This window comes from Equus caballus, chromosome 8, assembly GCF_041296265.1.
Source record: "Equus caballus isolate H_3958 breed thoroughbred chromosome 8, TB-T2T, whole genome shotgun sequence".
NCBI lineage: Eukaryota > Metazoa > Chordata > Mammalia > Perissodactyla > Equidae > Equus > Equus caballus.
In genome coordinates this window covers 54,479,701-54,504,041 of record NC_091691.1, presented here as the reverse complement: position 1 = coordinate 54,504,041, position 24,341 = coordinate 54,479,701, and the positions used below count along the sequence as shown (strand labels likewise).

At 38.4% G+C, this 24,341-nt stretch overlaps 1 long non-coding RNA gene across 3 annotated transcripts in view; it reads left to right on the top strand.

The window, feature by feature from the left end:
- Positions 1 to 24,341, top strand: part of LOC102148682 (uncharacterized) — a 95,659-nt gene that overhangs the window by 24,590 nt on the left and 46,728 nt on the right. For all 3 annotated transcript variants that reach the window (XR_011420984.1, XR_011420983.1, XR_011420982.1), the window contains one exon: positions 23,077 to 23,199. This is a non-coding gene — a long non-coding RNA (uncharacterized lncRNA). The remainder of the gene's footprint in view (positions 1 to 23,076; positions 23,200 to 24,341) is intronic.

Here is a 24,341-nt window from a genome sequence, read left to right as displayed (position 1 = left end):
TACATGCCTGATATAAATCCCACTTGATCATGGTGTATGATTTTTTTCGTGTATTGTTGAATTTGGTTTGCTAATACTTTGTCAAGGAGTTTTGCATCTATGTTCATCAGGGATATTGGCCTGTAATTTTCTTTTTTGTGTGTTTTCCTTGTCTGGTTTTGGAATCAGGGTACTGCTGGCTTTGTAAAATGATTTTAGGAGCATTCCCTTCCCTTCAATTTTTTTGAAAGAGTGTGAGAAGTATACGTACTAAATCTTCATTGAATATTTGGTAGAATTCACCAGTAAAACCGTCTGTCCTGGACTTTTGTTTGTTGGGAGGTTTTCGATTACTGATTCAACCTCCTTACTAGTAATTGGTCTATTCAGACTTTCTATTTCTTCGTGAGTCAGTCTCGGAACATTATATGATTCTAGGAATGTATCCATTTCTTCTAAGTTGTCCAATTTGTTGACATATAATTGTTCATAGTAGTATCTTAACAATCTTCTATATTTCTATGGTATCAGTTGTAACCTCTTCTCTTTATTTCTGATTTTATTTGAGCCCCCTCTCTTTTTTTCTTGGTGAGTCTAGCTGACAGTTTGTCAATTTTGTTTATCTTTTCAAAGAACCCGCTCTTAGTTTCATTGATTTTTTTTCTATTGTCTTTTTATTCTCTATTTCATTTATTTCTGCTCTGATCTTGATTATTTCCTTCTGTCTGCTGACTTTGGGTGCCGGGGTCCCGCCCCGGCAGAGTCCAGGTTCCTGAGGGATGGACGGCGTTGGCGCGATGAGGGAGGGGGAAAATAAAGGGGACGTGAGACTTGGGTTGGTGTTAGCAAGTCCGCCTTTACTGTGCACAAGTGTCGTTTATATATTTTTCAGGATTAGTACAGAAATAGTTTTACAAATATTCTCAGAGAGATAAGGAAGTAAAAAACGAGCACAAGAATATTTATTAGCATTCCATTCTATAGAGCATAAGGTTAATGATCGTCTTCTCTGCAATTAACTAGTGTTTGTTGTCTCTAAGCTAAAGGAGATAGGTACCTAGGCATCTGTTGTAATTCATGGTAAAGTTAAATCAAAGAGAGAAGGTCCAGGCCTCCGGACAGGACAGCAGTCTGTCTGGTTACATCCTGGTGGAGCCATCCCTGCCTCCCTCAATCATTTACGTCATTAGTGTAGATGGTTAATGGGAACAAAAGGCGACTCCAGGGTGTCTTATCCCCAGGGCTATCTGCATTCTCAGCGGGCAGTTAAACATCTTTACTTTTTCGCGCCCTTTAGGGGGTGGAAGCATTCCTTTGTCTTTTAGATTGTAGAGCTAACAGTCCCTTAAGTACACTACCAGAGAAAGTATCATATTGTTAGTAAAGTAAAGGGCTGAAAAGCTAAGCTAAACTATATATCTTCAAGAATAAAAAAGAGAAATAAGTATACACATAACCTTGATAGAAAGCATGCATATAATTCAGAAAATATCAGGGGTGTCGGCCGGCCATCCTTCACCGAGGGGCATTCTTGCACCCCTCGGCCCTTCTACTCACCAATTATTTATTATTTATTGCTTTTAGGAGAAAACCTCTATAACATTTTAACAGAAAGCAGAAGGTCAAGAATAATATATAGATACTTCTTGATCATCCAATTAACCAGCAAACTTAGAAGGACGATGCATATGTATATTTAGACAAAGAACTGGAGGGAGAAGGAAACATTAACCAGATGGAGGCCATAAACCTAATTTGACATCTTATCTGGGCAGGATTCCTTTCTGATTGTCTCAAATGGGACTGTGTGCTCCTCCATTAATTAACTGAAAATATCTTGAAAGTTACCTGCAGGTGGTCACATTCTCTTACTATATCTAATTTTCCCAGGAGGTAGTGCCTCCCAAGCAGCCACCCAAAGGAGTGAAAACTGGAAGTTAAGAAAGGAAAAGGAATGAAGGGCAATTAGAAGCAGCACAGGTTTCAGAACTATGTGAGGGGCTGGCCGGTTATTCCTCACCAAGGGGTGACCCTGCACCCCTCGGCGTTAATCGGCTGGACCCTGTCAAACAGCCGATCAAATGATGTAGCCACGGCTCCCAGCATTTGGGTTTCATTTGTTCTTCTTTTTCTGATTCTTTTAGGTGTAAAGTTAGATTGAGTTTTTTTCTTGAGGTGGGCCAATATACTATGAATTTCCCTCTTGAGAACTGCTTTTACTACATCCCATAGATTTTGGTATGTCATAGTTCTGGTTTCATTTGGCTCTAGGTATTTTTTGATTTCTCCTTTGATTTTTTTCTATGAGCTAGTAGTTGTTTGGTAACATGTTGTTTAATCTCCATGTATTTGTTGTTTTTTTTTGCAGTTTTCTTCTTAAAAGTGATTTCTAGCTTTGTACCATTGTGGTTGAAAAAAATATCTGATATGATTTCAGTTTTCTTGAATTTTTTGAGACTTGTTTTGTGGCCTAACATATGACCTATCCTACAGAATGTTCCATGTACACTTGATAAGAATGTGTATTCTGCTGTTTTTGGATGGCGTGTTCTATATGTATCTATTTAGTCCATCTGTTCTAATGTATCATTTAAGGCCAGTGTTTCCTTATTGATTTTCTGTCTAGATGATCTATCTGTTGATATAAGTGGAGTGTTAAAGTCCTGTACTATTATTGTATTGCTGTCAATTTCTCCCTTTTGGTCTGTTAATATATGCTTTATATACTTTGGGGTTCCTATGTTGGGTACCTATAACTTATAAATGTTATCTTCTTGCTGGATTAACCCCTTTATCATTATGTGGTTCCCCTCTTTGTCTTTTATTACAGTCTTTGTTTTAAAGTCTATTTTGTCTGATATGAGTAAAGCTACACCAACTTTCTTTGTATTTACATTTGCATGGAATATCTTTTTCCATCTGTTCACTTTCAGTCTTTGTATGTCCTTACTTCTGAAGTGAGTCTATTATAGGCACTATATAGTTGTGTCTTGTTTTTTTATCCATTCAGCCACTCTGTGTCTTTTGATTTGAGAATTTAGTCCGTTTACATTTAAAGTAATTATTGATAGGTATGTACTTATTGCCGTTTTGTTAATTGTTTTCTGGCTATTTAACTCCTACCATTTTAATTCTAGCCTAGAACCGCTTTCTTTTGCTCAAGGTGGTGTTAGCTAATTGCTTATTGGGCATCACCCTTTCCATTTCCCACAGGAATCTCAAACTCACCATGACCAAAAGGGAATCATCAAGATTGTTTCTTTTCTAAAAGTTGTCTGAGTTATAAACCTTCACCCTGCTGGTCTTGATGATCTGCTCATTCTTCAAGTTCCAGCTTAAATTTCACTTTGTGATTCCTTCCATAACTAATATAAGTGAAGAGCTAATCACTCCCTTTCTCCTTTGTACAACCACTGTCCATTGTACATACTATACTTGGCACATGTTGGTATGATTGTTGTTTGCATATTTCCCATGTTTTTGGAGGGCGGGACTATACTGTCCATCATTGTACCTCCAGTCCTGTAGCAGTCCCTGTCATTGGTAGGTACTCAACAAACATTTGTTGAATAAATTCTTTTTTTCTCCCCAAAGCCCCAGTACATAGTTGTATATCCTAGCTGTATGTCATTCTAGATCCTCTATGTGGGATGCTGCCACAGCATGACTTGTTGAGCAGTGCATAGGTCTGTGCCCGATCTGAACTGGCAAATCTTGGGCCACTGAAGCAGAGCATGCGAACTTAACTGCTTGGCTGTGGGACCAGCCCCTGTCAAGTAAATTTTAATCTCAATTCCAGCACTTATGAGCAACTGTCATGGTTAATATATTATAATGGGCTGTTTAACTACATAATAGATTTATTTTTATCCTTTTCAAATTTGTTATACAGAAATTGAAGAACTTGAAAAAAATCAAAAACTTCTTTTTTTCTGTAAACTCACTGTGGTGAGAATCCAAGGGTAATATTATTAAAAAAACTTTCAGTATGCTCTGAAATACTTACTTCAAATGTTCTTTGATTCATTGTTAAAAAGTACGAGAAGGATATTAAATGAAATCTTTTTATGCAATATGCCAGCAAATCTAGACGGTCACTCTTTGTTTAATGCACTTGTCTGACTAAAAACATTATAAAATCACCTGTGATAAAAATTTCCATTTAATTTGACATGAGGATATTTTGTTCTATCTTCAATAACTTTTTTTATTAAAAAGAAATGCCCTTATATTGTAGGGGATTTAGAAAGTATGACTATGAAAAGAAGACGTTTAAAGTCATTCATAATTTCACTGTAAGGAGTAACCACTTTTATCATCCTGATGTATTTTTCCACTCTTTGTCTGTGAATTTGTAAAACATATATAGACGTTGTTATATTGAAACCAACTGGCCTAATAATATACATGCATACCTCAGAGATATTGCAGGTTCAGTTCCAGACCACTGCAAGGCAGTGAGTCACACAAATTTTTTGGTTTCCCTGTGCATATAAAATTTGTGTTTACACTGTAGTCTATTAAGTGTAAAATAGCATTATGTTAAAAAAAATGTACATACCTTAATTTAAAAAATACTTTATTGCTAAAAAATTATAACCATCATCTGAAGCCTTTAGCAAGTTGTAATCTTTTTGCTGGTGAAGGATCTTGCCTTGCTGTTGACGGGCTGCTGACTGATCCGGATGGTGGTTGCTGAAGGTTGGAATGATTGTGGCAATTTCCTAAAATACAATAAGAATAAAATTTGCCACATTGATTGACTCTTCCTTCCACAAACAATTTCTCTGTAATGTACGATGCTGTTTGCTAGCATTTTACCCACCATAGAACTTTCAAAATTGGAGTCAATTTTCTCAAACCCTGCTGCTGTTCTATCAACTAAGTTTATGTAATATTCTAAACTCTTTGTTGTCGTTTCAACAATCTTCACAGCATGTTTACCAGGAATAGATTCCATCTCAAGAAACCACTTTCTTTGCTCGTCTGTAAGAAGTTACTCTTCATCTGTAATAGATTTGTCATGAGGTTGAAGCAATTCAGTCACATCTTCAGTTTCCACTTCTAATTCTGGTTCTCTTGCTATGTCTACCACATCTACAGTTACTTCATCCATTGAAATCTTTAACCCCTCAAAGTCACCCATGAGTGTTGGAATCAACTTCTTCCAAAATCCTGTTAATGTTGATATTTTGACTTCTTCCCATGAATCGTGAATGTTCTTAATGGCATCTAGAATAATGTAAACTTTCCATAAGGTTTTCAATTTACTTTGCCCAGATCCATCAGAGGAATACTATCTATGGCAGCTATTGCCTTATCAAATGTATTTCTTAAATAATAAGACTTGAAAGTTGAAATGACTTCTTGATACGTGGGCTGCAGAATGAATGTTGTGTTATCAGCCATGAAAACAACATTAATCTCTTTGTACATCACCAACAGAACTCTTGGATGACCAGGTGCATTGTCAATGAGTTGTAATATTTTAAAAGGAACCTTGGGGCTAGCCCAGTGTTACATTGGTTAAGTGCGCACGTTCTGCTTTGGTGGCCCGGGGTTCACCAGTTGGGATCCTGGGTGTGGACATGGCACTGCTTGGCATGCCATGCTGTGGTAGGCATCCCACATATAAAGTAAAGGAAGATGGGCATGTATGTTAGCTCAGGGCCAGTCTTCCTCAGTAAAAAGAGGATGATTGGCAGCAGTTAGCTCAGGGGTAACCTTCTTCAAAAAAATAAATAAAAGGAATCTTTTTTCCTGAGCAGTAGATCTCAACAGTAGGCTTACAATATTCAGTGAACCATGTTGTAAACATGTGCTGTCATTCAGGCTTTGTTGTTCCATTTATAGAGCACAAGCAGAGTAGATTTAGCATAATTCTTAAGGCCCTAAGATTTTTGAATGGTAAATGAGTGTTGGCTTCAACTTAAAGTCACCAGCAGCGTTAGCCCCTATCAAGAGAGTTGGTGTATTCTTTGAAGCTTTGAAGCCAAGCATTGACTTCTCCTCTCTAGCTATGAAAGTCCTAGATGGCATCTTCTTCTGATTAAGGCTATTTCATCTACGTTGGAAATCTGTTGTTTAGTGTAGCCACCTTCATGAATGATCTTAGCTAGACCTGCTAGATAACTTTCTGCAGCTTCTACATCAGCACTTGCTGCTTCCCCTTGTGCTTTTATATGATGGAGAGGCTTCTTTCCTTAAATCTCATGAACCAACCTCTGCTAGCTTCAAACTTTTCTTCTGCAGCTTCCTCCCCTCTCTTCAGTCTTCATAGAATTGAGGAGAATTAGAGCCTTGCTCTGGATTAGGCTTTGGCTTAGGAGAGTATTGGGACTGGTTTGATCTTCTATCCAGACTACTAAAACTTTCTCCATTTTGGCAATAAGGCTGTATATCATTTGTGTGTTCGCTAAAGTAGCACTTTTAATTTCCTTCAGGCACTTGTCCTTTGCGTTCACAACTTGGCTAACTGTTTGGCACAAGAGGCCTAGCTTTCAGCCTATCTCGGCTTTTGACATATCTTCCTTACTAAGCTTAATCATTTCTAGCTTTTGATTTAAAGTGAGAGACATGCAACATGCCATTGTAGGATTATTAATTGGCCCAATTTCAATATTGTTTTGTCTCAGGGAATAGTGAGGCTCAAGCAGAGGGAGAGAGACAGGGGAATGGCTGGTCAGTGGCGCAGTCAGAACACACACCATTGTTAAGTTTCCCATCTTATATGGGCGCAGTTTGTGGTGCCCCAAAACAATTACAATAGCAACGGCAAAGATCGCTGATTGCAGATCATCCTAACAAATATAATAATGATGAAAAAGTTTGAAATATTGCAAGAATTACCAAAGTGTGACACAGAGACATGAAGTGAGCAAATGCTGTTGGAAAAGTGGGGCCAATAGACTTGCTGGACGCGGGGTTGCCGCAAACCTTCAACTCGTAAAAGATATAACATCTGCAAAGCACAGTAAAATGTGGCATGCCTGTATTGCAATTCCATAATTTTAGAAATTCTTTTACAACCTTTTTAATGGTTTCATAGTATTCAATTATGTGAACAAACCTTTATTGATGGACATTCTTTAATTTTTTTCTTTTTAAATAGTGCAATGAATATAAATATTGTTAAACTTTTAAAATGATCACGTTTTATTTTTTAATAACTAGGCACACATAAATGAATGCAGAGGTCATTAACATAAAAGCTGATTAACAAGCTGTGTGAAGAAAGGATGTCATGGTCACTATTAGATGAAGTCTCCTGGAAAATATACACTGAAAATCTGAAAATAAGTTTCTGAGTGGCTTCCCTGAGAATTTACAAGAGCCCTCTCAAGGGGAAGTCAGGGAGTGAGTACTGGGCACAGTTTGGTTATTTTATAGGGCTATCTGGGGACCAGGTTCTGGGCCCCTGGCTGCCAGAAGTTTATGGGGGGAGCAGGCTGCTCTTCGTATTCTGTTCTGAGCTCACTGAGTCCAACCTCTGGCTCTCAGGTACAGGTGGAAGCAGAACAATTCTGAGGGGTGACATGAGTACGCTCAGCTGATCAGGCAGCAAACATGGAGGGCAGCAATGTGATTAGCACAAAGCCCAGACAAACCAAGTGTGGATGAGCTCGAGGCCAGGCACACAGCTACATTTTGGGTATTGGCCTTCACTCTGGGAATTCCCTTTGTTCGTCTTCTGTGTCCCGCATCTTTCTTTCGTGGTTTATAAGTTTTGGTGGACCATGTCCTCCGATACATTCCTGAGAAATGATGCGTGGGAAGTAAATTTTTGTCCTTGCATGTCTAAAAATGTCTTTATTCTACCTCTACTTTTGATTGGCTGGTTATAACATTTGGGGTTGGAAATAATTTTCCTCCTGAACTTTGGGGCCTTGCTTTATTATGTTTTAGCAGCTTTTGCTGAGGTTGAGAAGTCAAAATTATTTGGTTTCTGCTCTGTTGTTTATTATCGTATTTTTTCTTCCCTGGAGGCTTATAGAATCTTCTTTGTTTCCAGAGTTAGAAAGTTTCATGATGACGTGCCTTGGTCGGAGTCTCTTTCGTCTATAAACCAGAAAATTTCCAGAATTATTGTCTCTCATTGGGCTCTTTAATTCTGTAAAATTTTCTTGATTTATTTCTTTATTCCCTCCCTCTCTGGTTTCTTTTTCTAGAACTTCTGTTATTTGGATATTCAAACTCTTGGGCCAGTCCTCTTAATTCTCTTATTTTCTCTCCTGTTTTTCTCAACAGCTTTATTTTTGAGGAGATATTTTCAACCTTATTTTCCAGCTCTTTTATAGAACTTTTTACTTTTGCTATCGTTTTTAATATGCCAAGTTCTTTTTTCTTTATTTATATTTTACTATAGCTTCTTGTTTCTGTTTCAGAATATAATATTTTTTATTCTCTAAGGTTATTAGTTTTTATATTTAAAATTTTTCTCTGAATAATTTGTTTTCTTCAAGTTGCTTTTCTTCCCTGTTTGATTTTGGACTCTCTTTCACATTTTAGAGGTTTTATTCAGAAGTCTTGTCATCCTTGGCTATTGGCTCTTGTTTAAGAATGGGGATGTGGAAAGCTGAATGGAAACTGAGAAAATAGGTGGACCTTACTGGCTGCCAACTTCACTGTAAGGTTCATCTGGCCTGCCCATTTGCTAGGAGCTCCTATGCGTTCCGGGAATATGTTCTACTTTAGGGACTATAGCTGGTTAGTCTCCTCCAAGAGGGTAGAACCTGACTTGTCAGCATTAGGAATGCTGATTAGAGGAAGAGATTCTGGGGGTCATGGTGTTCACTATGCATAGACTGATATTTTTGAAACCATGCCGTCAACTCTGTCTTCCATCCTCCAGTCTGTAGACCGTCTCTTTCAGTCTTTGTAGAGGACTTATTTAACAGTCCCCTGTTGATGGACATGGATTTTTTCCTACCTTTTTTACTGTTGTAAATAATGCAATCCTTATGATCAAACTTATCAAGTAATCTTGTGTAAATGTTTCTGTAGGATAGATGCCACATTTTGCTTATCCATTTATTCACTGATGGACACTTGGCTTGTTTCCTTTTTTTTTTTTTAAACTATTATGAATAATGCTGCTATGAACACAGATGTACAAATATCTCTTTGAGACCCCACTTTGAATTCTTTTGGGTGTGTACCCAGAAGTAGAATTGCTGGATCATATGGTAATTCTATTTTTAATTTTTTTTTTATTAATGTTATGATAGATTACAACCTTGTGAGATTTCAGTTGTACATTATTGTTAGTCATGTTGTGGGTACACCTCTTCCCCCTTTGTGCCCTCCCCCACCCCCCCCCTTTTCCCTGGTAACCACCGATCAGATCTCCTTGTCAATATGTTAACTTCCACCTATGAGTGGAGTCATATAGAGTTCGTCTTTCTCTGACTGGCTTATTTCACTTAACATAATACCCTCGAGGTCCATCCACGTTGCTGCGAATGGGCCAATTTTGTCTTTTTTATGGCTGAGTAGTATTCCATTGTGTATATATACCATATCTTCTTTATCCACTCATCAGTTTCTGGGCATGTAGGCTGGTTCCACGTCTTGGCTATTGTAAATAATGCTGCGATGAACATAGAGGTTCAAAGGACTCTTGGGATTTGTGATTTCAGGTTCTTAGGATAGACACCCAGTAATGGGATGGCTGGGTCATAGGGTATTTCTATTTTTAACTTTTTGAGAAATCTCCATACTGTTTTCCATAGTGGCCGTACCAGTTTGCATTCCCACCAACAGTGTATGAGGGTTCCTTTTTCTCTACAACCTCTCCAACATTTGTCGCTCTTGGTTTTGGATGTTTTTGCCAATCTAACAGGTGTAAGGTGATATCTTAGTGTAGTTTTGATTTGCATTTCCCTGATGATTAGCGATGATGAACATCTTTTCATGTGTCTATTGGCCATATTTATATCTTCTTTTGAGAAATGTCTGTTCATGTCCTCTGCCCATTTTTTGATCGGGTTGTTTGTTTTTTTGTTGTTAAGCCGTGTGAGTTCTTTGTATATTATGGAGATTAACCCTTTGCCGGATAAGTGGCTTGTAAATATTTTTTCCCAATTAGTGAGCTGTTTTTTGTTTCAATCCTGTTTTCCCTTGCCTTGAAGAAGCTCTTTAGTCTGATGAAGTCCCATTTGTTTATTCTTTCTATTGTTTTCCTCAACTGAGGAGTTACAGTGTCCGAAAAGATTCTTTTGAAACTGATGTCAAAGAGTGTACTGCCTATATTCTCTTCTAGAAGACTTATTGTTTCCGGCCTAATCTTTAGGTCTTTGATCTATTTTGAGTTTATTTTAGTGTGTGGTGAAAAAGAATGGTCAATTTTCAGTCTTTTGCATGTGGCTGTCCAGTTTTTCCAGCACCATTTGTTGAAGAGACTTTCTTTTCTCCATTGTAGGCCCTCTGCTCCTTTGTCGAAGATTAGCTGTCCATAGATGTGTGGTTTTATCTCTGGGCTTTCAATTCTGTTCCATTGATCTGTGGACCTGTTTTTGTACCAGTACCATGCTGTTTTGATCACTGTAGCTTTGTAGTATGTTTTGAAATCAGGGATTGTGATTCCGCCGGCTTTGTTTTTCTTGCTCAGGATTGCTTTAGCAATTCGTGGTCTTTTGTTGCCCCATATGAGTTTTAGGATTCTTTGTTCAATTTCTGTGAAGAATGTTCTTGGGATTCTGATTGGGATAACATTGAATCTGTAGATTGCTTTAGGTAGTATGGACATTTTAACTATGTTTATTCTTCCAATCCATGTGCATGGAATGTCTTTCCATCTCTGTATGTCGTCGTCAATTTCTTTCAAGAAAGTCTTGTAGTTTTCATTGTATAGATCCTTCACTTCCTTGGTTAAGTTTATCCCAAGGTATTTTATTCTTTTCGTTGCGATTGTGAATGGGATTGAATTCTTGAGTTCTTTTTCTGTTAGTTCATTGTTAGTGTATAGAAATGCTACTGATTTATGTATGTTGATTTTATACCCTGCTACTTTGCTGTAGTTGTTGATTATTTCTAATAGTTTTTCTGTGGATTCTTTGGGGTTTTCTATATATAAGATCATGTCGTCTGCAAACAGCGAGAGTTTTACTTCTTCATTACCTATTTGGATTCCTTTTATTTCTTTTTCCTGCTGAATGCTCTGGCCAACACCTCCAGTACTATGTTGAATAGGAGTGGTGAGAGTGGGCACCCTTGTCTTGTTCCTGTCCTCAGAGGGATGGCTTTCAGTTTTTGTCCATTGAGTATGATGTTGTCTGTGGGTTTGTCATATATGGCCTTTATTATGTTGAGGTACTTTCCTTCTATACCCATTTTATTCAGGGTTTTTATCATAAATGGTGTTGGATCTTGTAAATGCTTTCTCTGCATCTATTGAGATGATCATGTGGTTTTTGTTTTTCATTTTGTTGATGTAGTGTATCACGTTGATTGACTTGCAGATGTTGAACCATCCCTGTGTCCCTGGTATAAATCCCACTTGATCATGGTGTATAATCTTTTTGATGTATTGCTGTATTCAGTTTGCAAGAATTTTGTTGAGGATTTTTGCATCTATGTTCATCAGTGATATCAGCTTGTAGTTCTCCTTCTTTGTGTTGTCCTTGTCAGGTTTGGGGATCAGAGTGATGTTGGCTTCATAGAATGTTGTAGGGAGTACTCCATCTTCCTCAATTTTCTGGAATAGTTTGAGAAGAATAGGTATTAAGTCTTCTTTGAATGTTTGGTAGAATTCTCCAGAGAAGCCGTCTGGTCCTGGACTCTTATTTTTGGGGAGGTTTTTGATTACTGTTTCTATTTCCTTACTTGTGATTGGCCTATTCAGATTCTCCATTTCTTCCTGATTCAGTTTGGGGAGGTTGTAGGAGTCTAGGAAGTTGTCCATTTCTTCCAGGTTGTTCAATTTGTTGGCATATAGTTTTTCATAGTATTCTCTTATGATCCCTTGTATTTCATTGGTATCTGTTGTGATTTCTCCTCTCTCATTCCTAATTTTATTTATTTGAGATTTCTCTCTTCTTTTCTTGGTGAGTCTGGCTAAAGGTTTGTCGATTTTGTTAATTTTTTCGAAGAACCAACTCTTTGTTTCATTGATCCTTTCTACTGTCTTTTTTGTTTCAATATCGTTTATTTCTGCTCTTATTTTTATTATTTCCCTCCTTCTACTGACTCTGGGCTTTGTTTGTTCTTCTTTTTCTAGTTCTGTTAGGTGTCGTTTGAGGTTGCTTATGTGAGCTTTTTCTTGTTTAGTGAGGTGAGCCTGTATTGCGATGAATTTCCCTCTTAGGACTGCTTTTGCTGCATCCCAAATGATTTGGTATGTCGTGTTCTCATTTTCATTTGTCTCCAGATAATATTTGATTTCTTCTTTAATTTCTTCAATAATCCATTGTTTGTTCAGAAGCATGTTGTTTAGTCTCCACATTTTTGCACCTTTCTCTGCTTTTTTCTTGTAGTTGATTTCTAGTTTCATAGCATTATGATCAGAAAAGATGCTTGATATTATTTCAACTCTCTTGTATTTATTGATGTTTGCTTTGGTTCCCAAAATATGGTCAATCCTTGAGAATGTTCCATGTGCACTTGAGAAGAATGTGTAACCTGCTGTTTTTGGATGAAGTGTTCTATATATATCTATTAAGTCCATCTGGTCTACTTTTTCATTTAATTCTATTATTTCCTTGTTGATTTTCTTTCTGGATGTTCTGTCCATTGGTGTTAATGGTGTGTTGAGGTCCCCTACTATTATTGTATTGTCGTTGATGTCTTCTTTTAGTTCTGTTAAGAGTTGCTTTACAAATTTTGGTGCTCCTGTGTTGGGTGCGTATATATTTATAAGTGTTATGTCTTCTTGGTGGAGAGTCCCTTTTATCATTATATACTGTCCCTCTTTGTCTTTCTTTATCTGTTTTGCTTTGAAGTCTACCTTGTCTGATATTAGTATAGAGACACCTGCTTTCTTTTGTTCATTATTAGCTTGGAGTATTGTTCTCCATCCCTTCACTCTGAGTCTGTGTTTGTCTTTGGGGCTGAGGTGTGTTTCCTGGAGGCAGCATATTGTTGGGTCTTGTTCTTTGTTCCATCCTGCCACTCTGTGTCTTTTGATCGGGGAGTTCAATCCATTTACATTTAGAGTGATTATTGAGATGTGGGGGCCTACCACTACCATTTTATGTCTTGTTTTCCAGTTTTCTTCAATTTCCTTTGTTTGTCGTCCCATGGTTTAATCTGTTCTGATGTAGAGCTGCTACTCTCTGTTGTTGTCCTTCTACTTATCTCCTCTGCTCTTGGTTTTGTAGCCCCTTTCCTTTTTTTGATTTTTCAGGAATGAGGGTTTTCCTGAGGATTTCCTGAAGAGGAGGTTTTGTGGCAATGAACTCCCTTAATTTTTGTTTATCTGGGAAAGTTTTTATTTCTCCATCGTATTTGAAGGATATTTTCGCTGGGTAGAGAATTCTCAGCTGTAGGTTTTTGTCCTTCAGATTTTTGAATATATCATTCCACTCTCTTCTAGCCTGTAAAGTTTCTGCTGAGAAATCTGCTGATAGCCTGATGGGGGTTCCTTTGTAGGTTAGTTTCTTTTGCCTAGCTGTCCTTAGTATTTTCTCCTTGTCATTGACTTTTGCTAGCTTCACTACTATATGCTGTGGGGTTGGTCTTCTTGCATTGATAAAGTTTGGAGATCTATTGGCTTCTGTCAGCTGAAGATCCATCTTTCACCAGATTTGGGAAGTTCTCAGCCATTATTTCTTTGAGGCTTTCTGCCCCTTTCTCCTCTTCTCCCTCTGGTATACCTATAATCCTTACGTTGCATCTCCTAATTGTGTCTGATAATTCTCGGAGAGTTTCTTCATTTCTTTTTAGTCTTACTTCTCTCTCCTCCTCTGTCTGCAGCGTTTCTATATTGCCATCTTCCAAATTGCTAATTCTTTCCTCCATATTATTGGCCCTACTGTTCAGTGCATCTAGATTTTTCTTAATCTCCTCTATTGTGTTCTTCATTTCCAGAATTTCTGTTTGGTTCTTCTTTATCGTATCAAACTCTTTTGTGACATAGCTCCTGAACTCGTTGAGTTGTCTATCTGAATTCTCTCTTAACTCATTGAGTATTTTAATGATGGCTGTTTTGAAGTCATCATCATTTAGGTTATATATTTCATTTTCTTTGGGATTGTTGTCTGTGTATTTGTTGTTTTCCTTCTGTTCTGGAGATTTCATGTATTTTTTCATATTGCTTGATGTTGTAGATTTGTGCCTCCGCATAGAGATAGAGATTAGTTGCTCCTTCCACTTGTTTCTGCTGGTGTGGTGGGGGAGCAGCTGTTTATACTGCACCAACCAGGAACCCTATCCGCAGTTGCTAACTGGGCCTGGGCCCCTCCTCGTAGTCACAGTGGTCCTTTGGATTCCCTCTTCTGCCATGGGGGCTGTCACAGGGGCCTTCAGGCTGCTGGTGCCTACTGTTGCAGCCCACCTAGACGTGCTCCCTCCTTGGGGTCTGCAATGGTGTTATGGGCTTTTCCAGCGGCCAGGGGTACGATCACTTACATTTGCCGCTCCGTCACTGTCGGCACCCACAAAATCTCACTTATCCACTATGGGTCGCAGCAGAGCTATTGGCATCTTCTACAGTCTGTGGTTAGCTCACCTAGCTATGCTACTTTTGTCCCGGGGTCTTCCAGCCTTGTGCCTGCCGGTTGGGTGCTCTCTACTAGTGCTGTGCAGAGGCTTTCGCTGAGGCTGCTGTGAGCCTGTAGGGTTTCCCCCTAGGCTACGGAGCCGGGTCGCTCGAACTCCACCCAGCCCCAGTCCTGTTCCCCAGGAACTCGGGGAGCCCTTTGCCCTGACTGGGGGATAGCCTGAGATCCTGATTTCAGTGGTAGCTGGTCAGCTGCTGCCCTGCCTGATATTCTCCTCTCCGGGACCCTCCCAGTGTTGTGGATGCTGGGTGTGGCCCCTCCTCTAATGGCAGACAGAGAATTTTGTCTGCTGCCCGGGCGGAACTCTGGAGCTTCCCCCTAGGCCGTGGAGCCGGCCTCTGGAGCTCCACCCAGCCCCAGTCCTCTCCAAGATCTCCGGCAATCCCTTGCCCCATGGGGCAGGCAATGGCAGCTGGGGGTTGCCTCACCCTCTGGGATTCTCTCCGGGACTTTCCCGGAGTTGTGAATGCTGGGCGTGGCCCCTCCGCTAATGGCAGACAGAGAGTTTTGTCTGCTTCCGGGGCGGAACTCTGGAGCTTCCACCCCGGGCCATGGAGCCGGCCTCTGGAGCTTCACCCAGCCCCAGTCCTCTCCAAGATCTCTGGCAATCCCTTGCCCTGCTGGGCGGGCAACGGCAGCTGGGGGCCGCCATGCCCTCTGTGATTCTCTCTGGGACCCTCCGGGCGCCGTGGACACCAGGCAAGATCTCCGCACCAATGGCGGGGCGAGACTCTCCCCGCGGGCTCAAGTGTGTAACTCTACAGTTTCCCTCTGCATTTAGGAGTAATTGCGAGGGGTTTAGGTAGGGTTCTGGTCACCTGTTTCCACCATCGCTCCTCTGGTGTGTGCTCGCTCCTGCCCTAGGTGTGTGTTGATCTTCTGGGGGCGTCTGTTGGAAGAAAGCCACTTGCAGGTACTAGGCTGTTCGGTCAGGGTTGGAGAGTTTTCACCTATCTCCACCTCCTCCCGGAGGGAAGTCCGTCCGCCTTCCGATGTATAGTTGCGTGGGTCTCTCAGACGTCCTGAGATGCTATCTGGATATCCTTTGTTAAGCGATGAGTGTCCAAATAATTGTAGACTCGAAGGGTGAGAGACAAAGAGGACTACTCACGGTGCCATCTTGGATCTTCCTCTATTTTTAATTTTTTGAGTAATCATTGTATTGTTTTGCACAGTAGCTGTACCATTTTACATTCCTACTAACAGTGCACAAAGGTTCTAATTTCTCCAGATCCATGCCAACTCTTGTCATTTTCTGTTTTTTTCATAGTAACCTTCCTAATGGGTGTGAGGTGGGATCTCATTGTAGTTTTATTTGCATTTCCCTAATGATTAGTGATGTTGAGCATTTTTTCACATGCTTATTAGCCATTTGTTTATCTTCATTGGAGAAATATCTATTTAAGTACTTTGGCTATTTTTTTTTTTTGGTGAGGAAGTTTGGCCCTGAGGTAACATCTGTTGCCAACCTTCCTCTTTTTGTTTTTTGCTTGAGGAAGATTGTCATTGAGCTAACATCTGTGCCAATCTGCCTCTATTTTATCTGGGATGCTGCCTCAGCATGGCTTGATGAGCAGTGCTAGGTCCATGCCCAGGATCTGAACCTGCAAGCCCCAAGCTGCTGAAGCAGAGCATGCAAACTTAACCACTACGCCACTGGGCTGGCCCCAACTTTGCCCATTTTTGAATTGGGTTGTTTTTCATTGAGTTTTAGAAGTTCTCTATATATTTTGGATATATGATATAAGATATATGATTTGCAAATATTTTCTCTCATTTTGTGGGTTGCCTTTTAACTCCGTTGATAGTTTTTGTTTGTTTGTTTTTGCTGAGGAAGATTTGCCCTGAGCTAATGTGTTGCCAATCTGCCTCTTTTTGTACGTGAGCTGCCGCCACAGCATGGCCACTGACAGATGAGTGGTGTAGGTCTGTGCCAAGGAACCTAACCCAGGCCACCAAAGCAGAATGCGCCAAATTTAACCATTAGGCCACCAGGGCTGGTCCTGATAGTTTTTTTTGATGCATGGAATTTTAAAATTTTCATGAAGTCTAATTTGTCTATTTTTTCATTTGTTATCTGTGCATTTTGTGTCCCATCCAAGAAATCATTGCCAAATCCAATGTCAAAACCTTTTATTCTATGTTTTCTTCTAAGAGTTTTATTGTTTCAGGTCTTACATTTAGATCTTTGACCCACTTTGAATTAATTTTTGAATATGGTGTTAGGTAAAGGTTCAACTTCTTTCTTTTGCATGTGGATTTTCAGTTTTCCTATCACCATTTGTTGAAAAGACTGTCCTTTTCTCATTGAATGATCTTGGCACCCATATGCAAGGGTTTATTTTTGGCTTCTCTCTTCTATTTTATTGTTCTGTATGCCTGTCTTTATCCCACTACCACATTACTTTTGTTGCAGTGGCTTTGTAGTAACTTTTGAAATCAGGAAGTGTGAGTGCTCCAGCTTTGCTGTACTTCTTCAGGATTATTTTGGCTATTTATGGTCCCTTGAGATTCCATATGAATTTTAGGATGGGCTTTTTATTTCTGCAGAAAACATCATTGGGGTTTTGATAGGGATTGCAATGAGTCTGTCGATCTCTTTGGATAGTATTGGCATTTTAAATTTAAATTAAATTTAAAGTTTAGTACTTTAACAAAGTCTTCCAATCCATGAATATGGGATGTGTGTATATTTACTTATGCCTTCTTTCATTTCTTTCACAATGTTTTGTAGTTTTCATTGTAGAAGTCTTTCATCTTCTTGGTTACATTAATTCCTAAGTATTTTATTCTTTTTGTTTTTCCTTTGAGGAAGATTAGCCCTGAGCTAACATCTGCTGCCAATCCTCCTCTTTTTTACTAAGGAAAACTGGCCCTGAGCTAACATCTGTGCCCATCTTCCTCTACTTTATATGTGGGATGCCTACCACATAAGCCACAGCATGGCTTGACAAGCAGTGTGTAGGTCCACACCCAGGATCCGAACTGGTGAACCCTGGGCCACCGAAGTGGAATGTGCGAACTTAACCACTGTGCCACTGTGCTGGCCCCAGTATTTTATTCTTTTTGATGCTGTTGTAAATGGAATCGGTTTTGCGGGGTTTTTTTCAGATTTTTTATTGTTAGTGTGTAGAAATGCAACTGAGTTGTGTGTTGACTTTGTATCCTCATACTTTCCTGAATTAACTTGTTATTTCTAACAGCATTTTTACGGGATCTTTAGGGTTTTCTACATAAAAGATCATGTCATCTGCAAAGAGATATAATTTTACTTCTTGCTTTCCAATTTTGATGCCTTTTTAAATTTTTCTTGCCAGTTCCTCTGGCTAGAACTTACAGTATTGTGTTGAATAGAACTGATGAAAGTGGGCATCCTTCCCTTGTTCCTGATCTTAGAGGAAAAGCTTTCAGTCTTTCACCATTGAGTATGATTTTAGCTGTGGGTTTTTCATATATAGTTTTTATTATGTTGAGGTCATTTCCTTCTATTCCTAGTTTATTGAATGTTTTTATCATGAAAGGGTATTGGATTTTGTCAAATGCTTTTTTCTGCATCAATTGAGGTGATCATGATTTTTTCCCTTCATTTTCTTAATGTGGTGTATTACACTGAGAAGTTTTCATGTATTGAACTATCTTTACATTCCAAGAATGAATCCCACTTGGTCATGGTATATATTCCTTTTAATAGATTGCTGAATTTGGTTTGCTACTATTTTGTTCAGAATTTTTGCATCAATGTTCACAAGGACTATTGGTCTGTAATTTTCTTGTAGTGTCTTTTCCTGGCTTTGCTATCAGGGTAATGCTGGCCTCATGGAATGCTTTCAGAAATGTTCTCTCTTTTTCAATTTTTTGGGAAAATTTGCGAAAGGTTGACATAAGTTCTTCCTTAAATGTTCAGTAGATTTCTCCGGTGAAGCAATCAAGTCCAGGGAGATTTCGTTTGTTGGGAGATTTTTGATCACTGATTCAATCTCCTTACTAGTTATAGGTCTATTCAGATTTTTCTATTTCTTCTTTATTTAGTCTTGATAGGTTTTGTGTTTCTAGGAGTATGTCCATTTCATGTAGGTTATCCAGTTTGTTGGTGCATAATTTTTCACAGGACTCTCTTATAATTCTTTTCATTCCTGTAGAATTGGTAGTACTGTCCCCACTTTCATTTCTGATTTTAGTAATTTGAGTCTTTTTGTTAGTCTAGCTAAGGTTTGTCAATTTTGTTGATTTCTTTCAAAGAGCCAACTTTTGTTTTCATTTATTTTTTCTCTACTGTTTTTCTATTCACTGTTTTGTTTATCTCTGCTCTAATATTTATTATTTCCTTCCTTCTGCTAGCTTTGGGTTTAGTTCTTCTTTTTCTAGTTCCTTAAGTTGCAAAGTTAAGTTGTTATTTTGAGGTCTTTTATGTTTTTTAATGTGAACATTTATAGCTATAAATTTCCCCCTTAACGCTATTTTTGTTGTGTCTCATAAGTTTTGGTATATCTTGTTTTCATTTTCATTCATCTCTAAATATTTTCTAATTTCTTTTGTGATTTATTCTTTGATCCATTGGTTGTTTTAAAGTATGTTGTTTAATTTCCTCAACTTTTGAATTTTCCACTTTTCCTTCAGTTATTGATTCCTAACATCATCCTGTTGTGGTTGGAAAAGATACTTTGTGATATCTCTCTTTTAAAATCTGTTGAGATTTAATTTGTGGCCTAACATTTGGTCTATCCTGGAAAATGTCCCATATGCCCTTGAGAAGAATGTGTACGCTATTGTTGGGTAGAGCGTTGTGTATATGTCTGTTAGATTTAGTTCGTTTATTGTGTTAAGTCCTTTGTTTCCTTACTTATCTTTTGTCTGGTTGTCCTATCCATTCTTGTGAGTAGGGTATTGAGATTTCCAACTATTATTGTAGAAATGTTTCTTCGTTCAACTCTGTTAGTTTTTGCTTCTTATATTTTGATGAACTGTCATTAGGTGCATAAATGTTTATAATTGTTATATCTTCTTGCTGTATTGGACTTTTATTAGTATGTCATGTCCTTCTTTGTCTCTCAAAACCTTTTTTGATTTTGAGTCTATTTTGCATGATATTAATATAGTTACTCCTGCTCTCTTTTGGTTACTATTTGCTTGGAATATCTTTTTCCATCTTTTCACTTTCAATCTGTGTCTTTAGATCTAAAGTGAGTTTCTTGTAGACAGAATATAGTTGGATCATGTTTTTTATCCATTCTGCCAATCTGTAATTTGATTGAAGAGTTTAATCCATTTACATTTAAAGTTATTACTGATAAGAAGGGACTTCTGTCATTTTACTATTTGTTTTCCATATGCCATATTACTTTTTTGTCCCTCATTTACTGCATTACTCTCTTTTGTGTTTAGTTGATTTTTTTGTACTGAAATGTTTAAATTCCTTTCTCATTTCCTTTTATATATTCTATAGCTATTTTCTTTGGGGTTACCATGGAGATTACATTTAATATCCAAAGGTTATAACACTAATTTGAATTTGTACCAGCTTAACTTCAATACCATACAAAAACTTTATTTCTTTAGAGTTCTGACTCCACCCCTTTTGGTTGTTGATGTTATACAATTACATCTTTATAAACTGTGTACCTAAAAGGACAAAGTAAGAATTCTTTTTAAATGTATTAGTCTCTTAAATTATGTAGAAAACAAGATTTGGAGTTACAAACCAATGTTACAATACTATTAGCTTTTAGATGAGTCATTTTTTTCTTTAAAGGTATTAGTCTCTTAAATCATGCAGGAAACAAAAAGTGCAGTTACAAATCATTGTTATAGTAATACTAGCTTTTATAATTGCTCATATATTTATCTTTATTGAGATCTTTATTTTTCCATATGGCTTTGAGTTACTGTCTGGTGTCCTTTTATTTCACCTTGCAGGACTCCTTTGAGCATTTCTTGCAGGGTGACTCTAGTGGTAATAAACTCTCTCAGTTTTTGTTTTTCTGGGAATGTCTTAATTTCTCTCTCACTTTTGGAGGGCAGTTTTGCCACATATAGGATTCTTGGTTGACAGCTGTTTTTTTTTTTCTTAGCAGTTTGAGTATATCTGTCCACTGCCTTCTGGCCTCCAAAGTTGCTGATGAGAAATCTGCTGACAATCTTATCAAGGATCCTTCGCATGTGATAATTTGCTTCTCTCTTGCTGCTCTCAAGATTTTCTCTTTGTCTTTTGAATGTTTGATTATATAATATATCTCTTTGAGTTCCTTTTACTTGGAGTTTGTTGAGCTTCTTGGATGTTTATATTCATGTCTTTTATCAAATCTTGGAAGTTTTCAGCTGCTATTTATTCAAATATTCTATTTACCATTTTATCTCTCTTTCTTTCTGGGACTCCCATGATGCATTTGTTCATCTCCTTGTTGGTGTCCCACAGGTCCCTTAAGCTCTGTTCATTTTTCTTCAATCTTTTTTCTTTCTGTTCTTCAGACTCAGTAATTCCCATTGTCCTGTCTTCAAGCTCACTGATTCTTCTACCTACTCAAATCTGCCTTTGAATCCCTCAAGTAAGTTTTTTATTCCAGTTATTGTACTTTTCAGCTCCAGGATGTTTTTAGGTTTTCTATCTCTTTATTGTTATTTTCATTTTGTTCATACATTTTCCTGGCTTTCTCTATGTCTTCCCCTTTTTTGAGCAACTTTAAGACAGTTGCTTTAAAATCTTTGTCTAGTATGTCTGCCATCAGGTCTTTTTCAGGGACAGTTTCTGTTGATCTATTTTTTTTTCCTGTCAATGGGCCCTACTTTCCTGTTTCTTTGTATGCCTTGTGATTTGTTGTTGTTATTGTTGAAAACTAGGCATTTGAATCTAATAATGTAGTAACTCTAGAAGTCAGATTCTCCCTCTTACCCAGACTTTGCTAATTTTTTGTGATTGATTTTTTTTCATTGTGGTAGGCTGTGTCTGTGCTGAGGGTCAGCCTGAGGTATAAACTTAAGGTCTTCTCAGGTCTTATCTGAACCTTTCAGTGGGCATGAGCAGTCATGTTTTAATTTTCCCTATATATGTAGTTGGTTTTAAATGTCCTAGTCTTTAATGTCTGACTCTTTAAAGCAGAAAAAACATCAAAATGACAGAGTGAACAAATCCACTGGAAGTCCATCCTACTGGAGGGGCTTGCAACACTGGGGGAAGGTGCAAAAACAATGGCTGCCTGTGTCTTTGTCTGCACCTCTGTGATCAGAAGCAGCAATCCGTGATCAGAGCCCAGCTCCCCGATATTTGGAGGACAGGGAGCCACCCTGGTTCCTGCAAGCTGCTCCAGGAACATGTGCCCAGGTGGTGCCACGTGGCTGGGGTGGGGGATGGGTAGCTGCTACTGTGCTAAGAGCTGAAATGGACCTCAGTAACCACAATTTACCTTCCGAGTCTTCCCGGGGTAGTAGCAAACCTTCAGTAGACCCCAGGGTTCTAAAATAGTTACATCAGAGATTCTACCACTGCAATTGTGGTCTAATGGGGAGTCAGATTCCTGGTTTTTCTTAGTCTGCTATCTTCCCAGAATCTTTCCTTAGGGGTATGTGTATTTTGAAATTTATTTGATATTGTCAAATTGTTGACACTTCCCCTGTAACATATGAAAGATTGTATGCATTTATGTTTATATTAGCAGTTTTCTGTCCATGCCAGCCTTGAGTATGTTTAATCTTTTTTTATTCTTGCTAATCTGGTAGGCAAATAATATCATGTGTGTTTGATTTATTTGCACTTATTTGATTATTAGTAAGAAAAATTTGTATTTCTTCTGGGAATTGCTGTTCATAACATTTTGACATACATGCTTTAGATTTGGTTGTATTCCTCTATATTTGGCTTGAGGCTTGATAAGAAATTATGAGAGAGAAAAAATTCTAAGTATGGTCACTCCAGGTTCCTTATCTATGATTTAGTTTTTCTATTCAGAGTGGTTTTTTGCACAGGTTTTGAATGTGTTCATTTACATTTCAGCCTTATGATATTTCTGTATGAATGGCCATATTTTAACTTTGTCTAGTTATTAATGTTGTAATAACTATTTGCAAAGTAATTTTACAGAATGCTTTTATAAACCCAGTCTTACAAGTGCTCATGAGGTTGGTTGTATTTTGCACATGAGGAAACTGAGGCTTTGAGAGATTGAGAAACTTGCCCAAATGTCTAGTGCACTCTTTTATAATACTACAAAGAGCAAGGAGTCTCAGGGTCAAGTTCTGGCCCTGCAACTGATTCATTTAATCAGTTCTTGTGTCTGTCTTATTAACTGCAAAATGAAGATGATTTTTCTCTTTTTTTGTATAAGAAGATGATGTCCCCAAACTAATTATGTTCTTAGATAATAGCAATATTATTGTTTTTTAAATCTAGAAATGAACACAGAAACAGAGCAATGGCTTCTCCATCATGCCAGAAATGGAAACAATGAAGAAGTAAGACAGCTATTAGAAACCATGGAAAGGAATGAAGTAATTGCTGACATTCATTGTAAAGGTAAGCTTCAAATGGATTTTTTAGCTTTTTCTTGCAAGTATGCACTACTCTATCATTTATTTAGCATTAATCTTTCCAATCTTGCTTGCAATAAATTTCCATCTCTTATGCAAGAAAGAACCCCCATAAGAATGAGTAAAATGTCTCTCCTAAACCCCTCTAAGTCAGAGAAATTAAGAACCAGTCTTAAAATTGGCATGGATCCTAAACCTTATGAGCTACAAGGGTGACCCTGAGCCCACAAGATGCTTGCTACGATATTTTTTTCTTCTCAAAGACATTATAGTTGAACCAGCAGGTCCAAGTGTATACTATATGCCCAGAGTCACATGAATTACCTTGGAGATGGTGTCCTTCAGGATCCTGGCCCTCACTGAGACTAGTCTAGTAGGTTATTAGATCAGACTGATCCACATTTCACAATATGTACCAGAATATGGAAGTGCAGGGTGTCATGGGACCTCATAGGAAAGGTTTGCAACTGGAGCTTGAAGGATCAGCTTCTTGGAAGAAGTGATTCTCAGGTGATATATGAAGAGTGTGTAGGACTTAACCAGGTGAAAATAGAGAAGAAAAGGGCTCACTGCAGAAGAAACGGCATGTTTCTGAGGTGAGAGTCAGCCTAGATGGTGAGGGCCTACAGGCGAGAGCAGGCAAGGGATAAGCTGAGGTGGGTAAGTAGCCCCAAACCATAGTGTGCCTTGTGTAGCAGGGTTGCACCTGTATTACACTCAGGTGTACAGAGAAATAGAATTTATTTTCTAAAATGGCTCTGATATTTCAACAAGCACCTTCTCATCCTGGGAGTATGAAGGACTGAATGTTAGTCTTGGGTACCTCAATCTCAGTAGCTTTCCTGATAAATGATAGGTCTTCCAGAGCCCCTCACCTCTCTCTTCCCACCATCTCCCCTCAGGCGACATTTAAATGTAAAGGTGAGCCTTGCTGTGTGTTTCTACCACCTTTGGTTCCTCAGTGACTCTTCCTAGTGCTCCTTAAGCATTTGTAGCTGAAGTCAAACTTGGGGAGAAAGTAAAACTCAGGTCTCTCAGTTTGTCATATGATACAGGTAGTGCTCCTTGGCTGTCTCAGGAGACTTACCTTGGCTTTTGTTGGCTTTGTGTCACCCTGAGCCACTGGGG